Source organism: Mytilus californianus, unplaced genomic scaffold (genome assembly GCF_021869535.1).
Source record: "Mytilus californianus isolate M0D057914Y unplaced genomic scaffold, xbMytCali1.0.p SCAF_2, whole genome shotgun sequence".
Lineage (NCBI taxonomy): Eukaryota > Metazoa > Mollusca > Bivalvia > Mytilida > Mytilidae > Mytilus > Mytilus californianus.
The window spans coordinates 117,914,059-117,930,045 of NW_026262668.1; positions in this window are offsets into that span (position 1 = coordinate 117,914,059).

The window sequence follows — 15,987 nt, forward strand, 5'->3', positions numbered from 1 at the left end:
ATTTTAGGAATTAGGGGCCAAAAAAGGGGCAAAAAACAAACATTTTTCTAGTTTCATGACAATAACATGTGTGTAAGTGTATGGATCTTTATGAAATTGTACTACAAGGTTCCATATCACAAAGGGAAAGCTGGAATTGAGTTTGGGGGTAATTGCCCAAAACATTTAAGAATAAGGGGCCAAAAAGGGGCCAAAAATAAGCATTTTTCTAGTTTCCAGACAATAACGTGTGTTTAAGTGTATGGATCTTTATGAAATTGTACTACAAGGTTCCATATCACAAAGGAAATGCTGGGATTGATTTTGGGGGTAATTGCCTTAAAATTTTAGGAATTAGGGGCCAATAAAGGGGCAAAAAACAAGCATTTTTCTAGTTTCATGACAATAACTTGTGTTCAAGTGTATGGATCTCTCTGAAATTGTACTAAAGGTTCCATATCACAAAGGGAAAGCTGGGTTTGAGTTTGGGGGTAATTGCCCTAAACGTTTAGGAATAAGGGGCCAAAAAGGGGCAAAAAAACTAGCATTTTTTAGTTTCCAGACAAATACTTGTGTTCAAGTGTATGGATCTCTCTGAAATTGTACTGCAAGGTACCATACCATAGAGGGAAGGCTTAGATTGAGTTTGAGGGTGATGAATCATAAGGGGGTTCAAAAAATTTGGGGGGAGGGATTTTTTTTTTCCTTTTTTTTTTCTTTAAAATTTTCCATTTTAAATTGGTTATTTCTGATTTATATGTAAAAGCAAATAATAAGACGTATGACATTTGCGCCGATTTTAAAGATTTTCAATCTTTCATTTGCGCCGATTTGATTTTTTCATTTGTGCCGATTTTGTACAGGTAAACTAAAGGTGAATGTTATTTTTATTTATCATTATAAACCTCTTCCGTTCGCCAGTTGTACATATGTTATGAATGGTCAATTATAACATGTATATAACTGCTGTCCCCTGCAAGTAAATTTTTGTCGTTTTCATCTGGCTCAGAACTGGTGTTACGCTAAGTACAGAGTATAAAGACAAATCAAGTGACACTGGTAAATGGCTATCACAATTTTTTGGGCTACGATTCCTTCCCCCAGATGGAATCGAAGACTGCTTCATGTTTGACATAATGTCTAACGCTCCTTCTGATGACAAATGTCATGCATTGTTAGACTACGTACTAAGTACTTATATAATTATAATTATGCTCAACTTCAAGTTATGCACCTCATTTCTGGGCAGCTGCACCCATTGAAAACTAAGAGGATCGACGAATAACAGTCCAGAATCATTACAATGAACAAATTATAACATATATACAATTAGCTAACGGAAGAGGATTACAATTATAAATAAAAAAAATAACGTTCAACTGTATAAATTTACCTGTACTCAAATCAGCGCAAATGAAAGAAAAAATGGGCACAAGTGAAAGAAAAAATCGGCGCAAATGAAATGCAGATCGGCGCAAATGCAAAACGCCGAATAATAATGATATGGTTTGAATAGGTCAATTAATAATTTATAAGTTCTTAGACCAATTCATTCTGTGTCAGAAACCTATGCTGTGTCAAATATTTAATCACAATCCAAATTCAGTGTGTATCAAGCTTGAATGTTGTGTCCATACTTGCCCCAACTGTTCAGGGTTCGACCTCTGCAGTCGTATCAAGCTGTGCCCAGCGAAGCATTTTATTTCCTTTGACATAGGCATTTGATATTTTGCTCATGGGTACAAAACCTCAAGACCTAGGAGATTGAACTTTAACCTTCGAGGTCAACTGATTGATTATTAATATACTTTGGGGGTTTACATAGATTTTGTGTTAATGGGAAATGCCACACACCCTTCATCTCATTAATCATCAAGTATCTTGGGAATTTGTTATATCCCAACCCCTAAACCATATATACTTTTAAATGTCATTGCAAGACCATTACAATACATCATAGGTTTTGTACCTTGGGGTCATGCCTCATCCCCTTATATCCTAAATTCTAAACTTATCTCATACTGTTCTGATCCCCACCCCAAAACTGCACATATGTTAGATCTTTCCAATGCAGGTTTTGTATGATCATTTCATATTAATACATTGAAAAACATCTAAAATCATTTACATATATATGCATATTCTTATTTGCCATGACAATACCTTATCAGTACTTTAAAGTGTTTTTTGTACCTTCAATACCTTATCAGTACTATAATGTGTTTTTGTACCTTTCTTTTTCTTGATGGAAGTCTATACAGGATATATATGAGAGGAAACATACATTTTAGTCAACTAAAACAGTTCTGTCTAGTTTATTTTGTTTTTTCTTTACTTGTTCATGTTATTTTTTCATTTTAAGTACATTCTAAGAAACCCACACTTGCACTAATGTGTTTACATCTGTTTTTATACGACCGCAAAAAAATTTTTGTGGTCGTATATTGGTATGACGTTGGCGTCGTCGTCGTCGTCGTCCGGCTTCGTCGTCCGAAGACGCATTAGTTTTCGCACTCTAACTTTAGTTTAAGTGAATGGATCTCTATGAAATTTTACCATAAGGTTCAATACCACAAAAGGAAGGTGGGGATTGATTTTGGGGGTTATGGTACCAACAGTTAAGGAATTAGGGGCCAAAAAGGGGCCAAAAATAAGCATTTTCTAGTTTCCAGACAATAACTGTGGAACGGTGTATGGATCTCTCTGAAATTATACTACAAGTTTCCATACCACAAAGGGATGGTTAGGATTTGCTTTGGGGGGGTTATTGCTCAAACTGTTTAAGAATAAAGGGCAAAAAAGGGGGAAAAACAAGGTTGTCCTCATTAATGGACAAATACTTAAGTACAAAACATAATTTAAAGCAGTGTAAGGGAGATAAATCAAATACATCATTGAAATTATCTCCCTTACACTGCTTTTAAATTATGTATAAAGTAATGGTTAATGAACAATTAAGATAATTTAAAACAGTGTAAGGGAGGTAATCCAAATACGTTTTGGTTACTTCCCTTACACTGCTTTTAAATTATGTTTAAAGAAATGCATATTTATAAAGGAAGACCAGTATGGCGCATTAGATTTGTAAAATCTTTGACCACATTTATTTATTTGTTATGCCAATTCTAACCATGTATTTAGATTTTTAATTTTGGGTCCAGTTTTCAAATTGGTCTACATTAAGGTCCAAAGGGTCCAAAATTAAACTTTGTTTGATTTTAACAAAAATTGAATATATGGGGTTCTTTGATAATCTGAATCTAAACATGTATTTAGATTTTTGATTTTTGGCCCAGTTTTCAAGTTGGTCCAAATTGGGGTCCAAAATTAAACTTTGTTTGATTTCAACAAAAATTGAATATATGGGGTTCTTTGATATGCTGAATCTTACCATGTATTTAGATTTTTTATTTGTGGACCCCGCTATCAAATTGGTTCATATTGAGGTCAAAAGGGTCCAAAATTAAACTTTGTTTGATTTCATCAAAAATTGAATTATTGGGGTTCTTTGATATGCCAAATCTAACCGTGTATTTAGATTTTTAATTTTGGGTCCCGTTTTTTAAAGGCAGTGCTTTAATGCCTTTCTAGTTGCCGGGTTAATCCTTCCATCCGCGATATCCAACTTATCTACGTGGGGGGTCATTAGGCTCTAAGTAGATCCGGAAATGTTGAATTCTCTCCTCTTCTTATTGTGATGTAAAATGTTTTTTGTTTCATTTCATTAACATTGGGAAATAGAGAAACGATCATTGTGTTTTGTTAGTTTTAAAAACTTTTGATATATTTGTATTTTGCATTATAAGCAGTCAACCGATTGACAAACTAGAATTATTTTGAATTCCGTGTGGAAAGAGCTCGGGTTAATTTCGAGTGTTATCTGCAATCTAGATGTCTATAAATCATTTCAGTCGTTGATATAATAATTAAGAGTCGACTGAACATTAATTATATTATACAATTTAAAGCGCATTTCTGTCTATGCACGTGAACCCGTCTAACGTTATTGTTATTTCGCAGTTATATAAAGTAGCAAATTATCGTTCCTGAATAGGTGGCGCCGTGGTAGCCGATCCTGTTCCTCAACTTCCGGTTTCTGCACTGCAACTATTTCAGTTACATTTTTAATTAACGATGCCAAGTACTTGTTGTTGTGTTCCTGGATGTCATTTAAGAGGAGGACATGCATTTCCAAATGACTTAAAAAGAAGGAAAAGTTGGATCAACGCCATGGCCCAAACGTAGATTGGACGAGAACACGATGAAATCGTGGAGTCCATCTCAATCAGCTGTTGTTTGCAAGGCACATTTTACTGAAAAAGACTACGTGCTGGAAACTATTCATGGTAAAACTCTATTTTCTTTTTCAAATATATAGTTATATATGTAATCGTCATGCGAATAAACCAAAGTATGTTTACAACCGCAATTATCGTTTTAGAATAAAAGGGGGTGGTTAATTCAAGAGGTCATAATTTTTTGGATTACGATTCAATGTGATCTGTGTGAGATTTTTTGGTGATTGCTACAATTATAATGATTTCTTACAAGAGGTATATCATACTGAGAATTATTTTAGCAGTAATTATGCTAATGTAGTAATGACAGGAATGCATAAGCTATGCCTCATAGACTTTCTTGAAAAATATCAATGACAATGTTAACAGGAACAAAACAGTGACATGCTCTCATCTATATTATAGTTATTTAGGTACAAACAATGTACGTTTGTTGCATAAGTCTCTCATTGTTTGTCCTTTGGATTTACATAACATACATTGAATCAGGCAAACATAGTTTTATCCAGATTGTAATGAATAAATCTAGTTAATATTTCGCCAGTTATACAAAGTATACATTGCTAATGGAAGTTCATTTAATTATCAAAAAACTAATGTTTTATAACCTTTTTCAGGGCGCAAACCCACCATACAGAGACTTAAGTCTACTGCCATTCCCAGCCTATTTTCCTGGACCAAGCAAGAGACTGAATCGTCCGCAAAAAGAAAAATCAGGGCAGTTTCCTGTGAAAACAAAAGAACTAAACTTGATGAATATTGTAGTAGAAATCTAGAGGAAAGTTTTGATTGTAAAGTTGGTTTTCTTGAAGAAGTCATTCATACTGCAGAAAGGATTTATGACTGTCCACCACCAACTGCTGAGCTAATGTTGAGCTTCAAGATGGAATTACGCAAACACCATCAATGTCTATGTTTTCAGCAGAGAATTTTGAAATGAAGACACGTGACACAGCCATGCATTTTTATACCGGTTTAGAGTTGTATACTAAATATTTATTTGTTTTGACCACACTTGGTCCAACAGCACATTGTTTGAGATACATATATTTTCAAATTGATAGGGTGTCAGTTGAAAATCAGTTTTTTTATGACTTTGATGAAATTGAGGCATTATACAACCAACTTTGAACTTTGACGCCTGGTGGTTTAGTCAACTATGTCTCTAATGCATATGTTGGTTCTACCAGTGACTATGAAATAGTTGAAAGATGTAGAATACAAAATGTAGTTCAATTATGTGATCCAGGTGACAGTGTGATGGCAGACAAAGGTTTAAATGTGCAAGATTTGTTTGCTTACTTTTTTCAAAAAAAGAAACAGAATTAGTTCCAAAACTCTTATACGGGATAGAAAAGTCTCCAATTAACATGTGCACATAGAGCGAATTATTGGACTTGGCAAAACATACAAAATTCTCACAAATCCTATGAATGGAACTGAAACAAAACTTTCATCTGAAATAACATTTAGTTGTTTAATTTTATGTTGTGTAATTTTAGAACTTGTATTGTGCCAAAGGATGCAGAAATAAAAGTGACGCAATGAATTTTGTTCTGATATATATATATTTATAATTACATGCACATGTAAATTGTAATGCATATAAAAATAAGGAGATGTGGTATGATATTCAGTGAGTTTATCGAACTAAAGTGCATAAGAAATGGGTTTAAGCAGTTACAGGTGTTACTGTCACCGTACAGTCTCCAATAATGAGAAAAACTTGTACCGTGTAAAAAATTTCAGAGATCTTACCACTAAGTTTTGTTGTCTCACCTTGACTTTGATGAATTGTTTATATCTGTTGATGTAAATACAAAAAAGAAGATGTGGTATGATTGCCAATGAGACAACTCTCTACAAGAGACCAAATGACACAGAAATTAACAGCTATAGGTCACAGTATGGCCTTCAACAATGAGCAAAGCCCATACCGCACAGTCAGCTATAAAAAGCCCCGAAATGACAATGTAAAACAATTCAAATAAGAAAACTAATGGCCTAATTTATGTACAAAAAATGAACGAATATAACAAATATGCAACACATAAACAAACGACAACCACTGAATTACAGGCTCCTGACATGGGACAGGCACATACATGTACATACAGAATGTGTCGGGGTTAAACATGTTAGCGGGATCCCAACCTTCCCCCTAACCTGGGACAGTGGTGTAACAGTACAATATAAGAACAAACTATAAAAATCAGTTGAAAGAGGCTTAACTCATCAGATGGATAAATACAAATACAAGTGGACGTGGTCGGGTAGTTGTACATCCAAACAACAAAAAGACACTAAGTACAGATCTGAGAGTACTCGCAGTTACTGACAGCTAGTTCAAAGCCACTAACAACTGATAAAAAAATCTTGCATCTAAGACTAAATTATCAATCCGTAAGCTCCCTTTAGAATTTTATAAATTTTAGATTTTACATTTCTGAGTTATGGGGTTTTATTGGGATTTTCCAGTTTTTGTCGAGCCTGCGACTTTTGTCGCAGAAAGCTCGACATAGGGATAGTGATGTGGCAGCGGCGGCGTTAGCTAACTTCTTAAAAGCTTTATATTTTAGAAGGTGGAAGACCTGGCTGCTACATACTTTGTATATGGATGCCTCATGTTACGAAGTTTCCGTCAGCCACATGTCCAATGTCCTTGACCTCATTTTCATGGTTCAGTGACTACTTGAAAAAAAAGTTAACATTTTTTGTAATGTTAAATTCTCTCTTATTATAAGTAGTAGGATAACTATGTTTGGTATGTGCGTACCTTGCAAGGTCCTCATGCCCGTCAGACAGTTTTCACTTGAACTCTACTTCATTTCATGGATCAGTGAACAAGGTTAAGTTTTGGTGGTCAAATCCATATCTCAGATACTATAAGCAATAGGTCAAGTATATTCGGTGTATGGGAGGACTGTAAGGTGTACATGTCCAACTGGCAGGTGTCATCTGACCTTGACCCCATTTTCATGGTTCAGTGGTTATAGTTAAGTTTTTGTGTTTTGGTCTGTTTTTCTTAAACTGTATGCAATAGGTCTACTATATTTGGTGTATGGAATGATTGTAAGATGTACATGTCTAGCTGGCAGGTGTCATTTGACCTTGACCTCATTTTCATGGTTCAGTGGTCAAAGTTAAGATTTTGAGTTTTGGTCTTGTTTTCTAATACGATATGCAATAGGTCAACTATATTTGGTGTATGGAAATATTTTATGATCTTTATGTCAGTCGTGCAGGTTTTATTTGACCTTGACCTCATTTTCACAGTTCATTGCTCTGTTAAGTTTTTGTGTTTTGGTCTGTTTTTCTTAAACTATAAGCAATAGGTCAACTATATTTGTTGTATGGAAGAATTGTTAGCTGTACATGCCTGCCTGGCATGGTTCATCTGACCTTGACCTCATTTTCATGGTTCATTGGTCAATGTTTAGTTTTCTTGGTTAATGTTAAGTTTATGTGACAGTTGTAATAAAGCTTTATATTAAGGACTATCAACATAATATCAGTGATTAGTAAAGAAGGCGAGACATTTCAGCGTGTGCACTGTTGTTGGACAACAACTCAAAAATGTTTTAAGCAGTTCGCATGAAACTTTGGTGAATTATTTATAGCTATTGATGTAATCTCCCTATAGATTTTCAGAAATTTCAAATATGACATTGAGAAGAAATTGAACTTTATTTGTTTATAGTTTGGCAACAGATTTATTAAGTATTGCACAACAGCAAGAAATCTTTAATTGAATATAAATTCAATTCATATAACCTATTTCAAGTTCTTTGACTACATTTATTCAGAAACTATAATATGTCAAATATTTAATTACAATCCAAATTCAGACCTTTATCAATCTTGAATATTGTGTCCATTTTTGCCCCAACTGTTCAAGGTTGGACCTCTGCGGGTGTATCCAGCTGAGCTCAGCGAATCAGTTTATTTCTTAATTAAGAACTCCTTTTTTCATTCATAAATTACTTGAAACTTGGAAATATAATTTTGCTTGGAGTTATAGTTTCTAAAAAAGTATTGTCATTGAAAGAGTTGACATGTTGCAATGTACATTTATTCTCCATAGTTCTATGGTACCAAATCAAAAGTTTATATAAAAGAAAGAAGTCAAAGGTTTCCCATCACAGTTTAGTTACATACATTTTTTTTGTACCTGAGGTCGTTGAATATAGATCATTATATAAATAAGGAGATGTGTTATGATTGCCAATGAAACAACTATCATCCATACTTACCAGTAACAAACCACATTTGCAGAGTTGAATAAAATACAGTTGATAACATTTACTTGTTACTAAAAAGAAAATGCCTAACTATTTTAAACAGTATTTGAATATCAATTATATGGTCATTTTTATAAACTTCCTGTTACAAAACTTTGAATTTTTTGAAAAACTAAGGATTTTCTTATCCAAGGAATAGATTTTGGCACAACTTTTTGGAATTTTGGGTCCTCAATGCTCTTCAACTTTGTACTTGTTTGGCTTTATAACTATTTTGATCTGAGCGTCACTGATGAGTCTTATGTAGACGAAACGCGCGTCTGGCGTATTAAATTATAATCCTGGTACCTTTGATAACTAATTTGACTATAAACATAGATAAAAAAAGGTACAAACTGGACATAATGCACTAGTTCATAAACAAGTGAGAACAATCGCCTTCATATAGTGCTCAGAATATGACATTCATAAAACTTGTTCAATATCATTAGAGAACTCTAAATCTTAAATACTGAAAGCCACCTCTGATAAGTACACTGTACTATGCAAGATAATGATATAACTGGACTAAAAATACACACAACCTGTAATTAACTGCCTTTACAGCGCTTTCGCGCTTTGATTAAATTGGTCTACATTAAGGTCCAAAGGGTCCAAAATTAAACTAAGTTTGATTTTAACAAAAATTGAATTCTTGGGGTACTTTGATATGCTGAATCTTAACATGTGTTTAGATTTTTGATTATGGGCCCAGTTTTCAAGTTGGTCCAAGTTGGGGTCCAAAATTAAACTTTGTTTGATTTCAACAAAAATTGAATATATGGGGTTCTTTGATATGCTGAATCTAAACATGTATTTAGATTTTTGATTTTTGGCCCAGTTTTCAAGTTGGTCCAAATTGGGGTCCAAAATTAAACTTTGTTTGATTTCAACAAAAATTGAATTATTGGGGTTCTTTGATATGCTAAATCTAACCGTGTTTTTAGATTTTTAATTTTGGGTCCCGTTTTTTTAAATTGGTCAATCTACATTAAGGTCCAAAGGGTCCAAAATTAAACTTAGTTTGATTTTAACAAAAATTGAATTCTTGGGGTACTTTGATATGCTGAATCTAAACATGTGTTTAGATTTTTGATTATGGGACCAGTTTTCAAGTTTGTCCAAGTTGGGGTCCAAAATTAAACTTTGTTTGATTTCAACAAAAATTGAATATATGGGGTTCTTTGATATGCTGAATCTAACCATGTATTTTGATTTTGGACATTGGACCATAATAGGTAAATTAAAAAAATTGAAGTTCTTAGACCACATTCTTTCTGTGTCAGAAACCTATGCTGTGTCAAATATTTAATCACAATCCAAATTCAGAGCTGTATCAAGCTTGAATGTTGTGTCCATACTTGCCCCAACTGTTCAGGGTTCGACCTCTGCGGTCGTATCAAGCTGCGCCCAGCGAAGCATTTTATTATTTAATTATAACTGAATGATTGTTTAAAGTAAACCAAAATATGACAGAATTAAAATTTTCTTTGAAATTCTTACTAGTATATATTGCACTAAAGGATTAACTTATTTCAGATACAGTACAAATGTAATTAACCATGTTAATCCCAGTGTTATTAATTTTCATAAAAAATAAAACAAAAAATTATAGTTTTGCAATTAAATAGAATCATTGTAATACAGAAATAATGACGAAGATAGCCTTTTATATTGAGGTTAAGTACCTTATGAATTGCTAGATATCTGGAAGAGCTTTACTCTGGTGATTGAATCATCTAGTTTGCTGTGTTTTTTTTAGATTGAATGATTAATTGATTGGTGTTTAATGCCACTTTCAACACTATTGTGCTATTTTGTGGCAGTCAGTTTTTAATTTGGTAGAGGAAGCATGAGTACCCGAAGAGAACCACAACCTTCGGTAGGAAAACTCACCAACCTAGTCAATTAAGATTGGAGTTGAGCTCACCTGCTTCGTGCGGGATTTGAACTTTGTTTTTTAGAAGGGCATTTAGTTACACATATTTGTTGTTAAACATATTCAGATTTCTTTTTTTTATAATTTGTTGTGTTTAAAATGTATCATGTAGGATGTAGTAACATATAGCTCAATCGCTCCTCAGTCACACATTTCTAGTCAAAGTTTCAAATTTGGATTTAATGGCCACCAGTTTTAAAAATAGTTAGGTAGGAAAGATTTCTTGTTTAAAAAATTAACCTTTTCAGCTTTATACTTTTATTATTTCAAAATTAGTATAAATACAATTTACAACAAATTTATTGAAAACAAGGTAATTTTCATCTCGTTAATGACTGGAAACATTAGCTCCTTCGTCAATAAACAGATCATAATTGTTATAACAAATTACCTATTTTACTGTGATTTTTAATTTCTCGATCCCTTTGCTCTATGTTTCCTTAGATTTACAAATGTCGTTGACATCCGCAAATTTCACAAAGATCTATGTGTTTTAGCATATTTTGTGAAACTGCTTCATATAATAAAGTACTTTGTCGTAATAATCTCTCAAAAATATTTATAAAATGGCACTTGTATATGTTTTATTATTTTAAAAGCTAATGATATTTTACTGTTAGTTTTAATATACACTGTTTTATATGCATTTGAATGTTTAATGTCATACAAATGTTGAATCTGTATAGACTTGCCATTCACTGATAAGACTTAAAATTGAATATATTCTGGTGCTAATTAGTTAAAACATTGAATTCCATGATATTTATATCTCATTTTGAAATGAAAGTAAATGTATTTATATATAGTGCTAGTGATGACATGTATTTTATGATATATTTAAATTTATTGTAAAGTGCTAGTGATGACATGTATTTTATGACATATTTATTGTATAGTGCTAGTGATGACATGTATTTTATGACATATTTATTGTATAGTAAACAGTATGCTGTTATTTACTCAGACTTTTTAAAACTTAATTGGATATATGACTTTAAGGGTAACAAATGGGTACATTCCAATCGAGAGTTACAGAAAATTAAAAATTTAATCTTTTTTAGTCTCCAAATTTAACAGGGATGTAATAGTCATTATACAAATATTAATTTTATTCTAGTCAAATGAAAAACTGCTAGTATAAATCATAAAAGTTACCATTTTTCTCCTGTAAACCATTTCAATATACAGATAGTTGTATTTTCCCTCAAACCATGGTAGTACTATATTCAATACTTCCATGCCCAAACTAGTCACTTATCTTCATAGAGAATAAAGATTAATACATTACATGCCTTTCTATTTTTAGTATATTTTTATAAGGTATTTTTTTCTTGTTGACAATATTGGTTTTCTATGATTATTTAAAGATGGATAACTTGACAATGCATGAAAAAGAAGGAACATTAAGATTCTTTATTTTATCACTGAATTTTATGAGTTCACCCTGATTTTTGAATCCATTGTCAGTCAGATATAACTTTCTCCTAAGCCTGTTTTCCTGAAACCACTGGATCATGTTCACCAACCAAACTGGTCTCTGTTACTGTTATTGGATCATATGGAAAAACACAAAATGGGGACACCACGTAAATTTACAGAATTTTGAAATAAAAAGTTACAATGTACCTCTGAATTGGCATAATGACTATCCACCAATTGATCGGTTTACAATTAGTAATGATTGTTCACCAATTTTAGTGGTAAAACTAATTACTGTAAATTCAGAAATTATTGCGATGTTTTTATTATTGCGAAAAAATACGACAGGGTTATAATCACAATAATTTAAACTCGCATTTTGAAATTTTTTATATGAATTAAACAGGATTTTTCTCAATATCGCAAAAATTAAAATCGCATTTTAGTCTTAAATGACAAAATCGCAATAATAAGTGCATGCAATAATTTCTGAACTTACAGTATTAAGAAACTATGCAAGATCGACAGACACTTCATTTAACGAAAAGCTGTATATTTTGAAGTAAGTTATCTGTTCCCTGATGAGGCTTGGTGTTGGAAACCCTTGCCCAAATTATTTTTTAATGAGGTACCGGTACCTGAAAGTTTTTTGTATTATGTGAATTCAAGTAGCACAAATTTTAGTTTTGAGCACCATTTTTGGGTGAACACTACAGATCAGTAATTTTCTCCTTCCATATCATTCAATACATGTTAAAACAAAACTTGACTTAAAGATAATTAGTTCATTCATGTTGAATAATTGAATCTTTTTATTACTGAGTGGACAAAATTGTAGTCTTAAGGTTTATTAAAGCACACACATTGCATAACAAAGTGTACATTCTACAAGTAGCCTCTGATTTACATTTATCAAACTTATAATGCATGTTCAATATAATATGCAAATGTTATTGAGTCAATAAGCATATATATTGAACAGATGCTAATAATCTACGAGTGTAAACTGTCTCATTCTACAAAAAACATAACAGTTATTTGACTTTAAAAAAGATATTTTTATTTTTAATTGTTATTTATTTTTTGACATTGATTATATTGGTTTTTCTATTGTTATGATATTAGTTATTGGGTACCAAATTTACATTGTAGTATTTTAATACATTTATATTCTCAGAGGAATATTATTACCTTGTATTGTTTTTATGATAAATATAAAAAGGTTACACTATTTTTTTGGGTCTTAAATAATCTGAAACTTTTTTGTCATTTTGCCAAAAGCAGTCTTCAAATTACTGTAATTGCTTAAAATATATAGAAAAATGTATTTGAAAATACAAAACTGTTATATCTGCTTATCTTTTAAACAACATATTTTTTTGTTAATGCAATGTAAAACGTTTGTCTTGAAGTAATAATGATTTTGATTGTATTGTATCTTGAATATAAAAGTACATATATTATAAAGGCATGTGAATGTCAATATAGGTCAAGTACATTATCAAATCATTGAAATATACCCATAATGCATATTGTATGAAACATATATATTTCTTTTGTATGAATGATACATAAATATACAGACATCTTTATTTTATTATGTTTTTATTTAGAATTAGAAACATGGACAGCAGGGAAAATTGAGAAAATCAAGAATGAACTTAATGCACTGGGGAGGATTTAGCGCTCACCAACATATTTAACGCCTCCACATTCTTTATGTGTCTGTCCCAAGTCAGGAGCATGTAGTTCAGTGGTTGTTGTTGGTTTATGTCTGTCATTTTTGTTTTTCGTAAATTGTTTTGTTAAAATTAGGCCATTAGTTTTCTGAGTTATTGAATTATTTCATATTTTTCATGGCGGGCCTTTTATAGCCGACAATACGGTATGGGTTTTTATACGACCGCAAAAATTTTGCGGTCGTATATTGGTATGACGTTGTCGTCGTCCGAAGACACATTGGTTTTCGCACAATAACTTTAGTTTAAGTAAATGGATCTCTATGAAATTTTATCATAAGGTTCAATACCACAAAAGGAAGATTGGGATTGATTTTGGGGGTTATGACATTAAACATTTACGAAAGTGATTTTAGAGACATATATACACAATCTCTGGTAGTTTTAATTGCATCTGTTAAAAAAAATATCGACATCTGATTAGTTTCAGATTCAATCATCAACCTTGTCTTATATTTCACCTAAATATCTCGACCTCATGCAATATCATGAAGCTTCAAATAGTGACCTATCCCAGCATCTCATCCCTTCCACTCATTACATAATAAGTGCCTCCACACAAACCCTGAGATTGTTGGGCTGAGTTGGATGTTGTCTAGAGCTACCTAGCTAGCTCTTCCTAGCAAGATATAGCAGAGGTTGAAGAAATGAAGACTAAAAATATATCTAAAAGGGAATATAAGAAGAACAAAAAACTACTCTCAGACGATAAAAGCAATTATACATGTATGCTAACATATTTTAAGCAATGTTTAATTTCTATGAATGATTTTAAAGATGTGAAGTATACTGTTACATAATTAATTTAGACAGCAACCCAATTAAGCAACAAACAAAACGTGACAATTTACTTCTAAAGTTCAATCTACGGTCTTCTTCAATGGACATGTCATTATGTAAATGCTCTTTTGTTCCGACGTTGGAAAGTTTCGAGCGGAAAGAACTAACTAGCCAAAAAGTTCCGGAGTAACTTATTAACTAGTTACTTTGTTCTTCCTCTGGTTTAAAAGTTCCACCGGAACAAAGTGACTAGTTGAAAAGTTCCAACGGAACATATCAACTAGTTAGAAAGTTCCTTTTTGCCAAATTAGTCAAAACCGGAACTAACAAAATAGCACAAAAGTTCCAACGGAACTTATCAACCAGGCAGACAGTTCCATTTTGGAGAATTGATGCAAAGTAAAAGCGCAACATATTATATTTGAACCTTTCAAAGGGAAACCAAGATACTGATTACAAAAGTCAAAAGGAACTTATCAACTAGCCACAAAGTTCCTCTTTGGCAAATAAGTCAAAACCGGAACTAACAAACTAGCCCAAAAGTTCCAACGGAACTTATCAACCAGTCACAAAGTTCCATTTGGAGAATTGATGCAAAGTAAAAGCGCAACATATTATCTTTGAACCTTTTCAAAGGGGAACAAAGATACTAGCCACAAAAGTCAAACAGAACTTATCAACTAGTCACAAAGTTCCTCTTTGTTAGGGTTAGGGTTAGGGTTAGGGTTAGGTTAGGGTTAGGGTTAGGGTTAGGATTAGGGTTAGGATTAGGATTAGGGTTAGGGTTAGGATTAGGGTTAGGGTTAATTATTCAACTAGCTACATTGTTCCGGGACTTTTCAACTAGCTACTTTTTTCCGGAACTTTCCGACTGCACTCGGAATAAAACAACTAGTTGGAAAGTTCCATCGGAACGAACTAACTAGTTGAAAAGTTCCGCCGGAACAAAGTAACAGACGGAACATAGTGGCTGTTACAATTACAACATTTTAAAGTTTTTTATCCTCCCAAGTATAACTATAATATGTAGAATAGTTGTGAATATGTGAGCCAAAATTTGTTCCTGTGAAAAAAGTTCCAGTGGAACAAATATCACAGGAAATATATTCTGGGAGAACTTTTTTAACAGATAATTTCTATATGATTTGTTCCATCTCTATAAAATAAGTTCCACAATTTACCTGGTGAAATAAGTTCTGGGTTTGTGAAATTTGTTCCTTACCTATTGAAATAAGTTCCAGGTTTGTGAGATTTGTTCCTTGCCTGGTGAAATAAGTTCCTTGTCTGTGAAATATGTTCCACTGGTTATACAAGTTATCTTTTATACTGAGCATTGTTATCAGTGAGCTTAAAGTTATAATTCAAGTACATTATAAAAACATGTATTATATTGATAATGTAATAAATAAAAGGTGTAAACATCCAATATGGATTCTGTGGAGTATAGCAAAATGTTTAATTACATTATCCATACAAAAATATTCAAATGACAATAATTTAATGAGGCAGATAAGCGAAGAATAAGAAAGATCCGTCAGAATTTTTTTATAGAT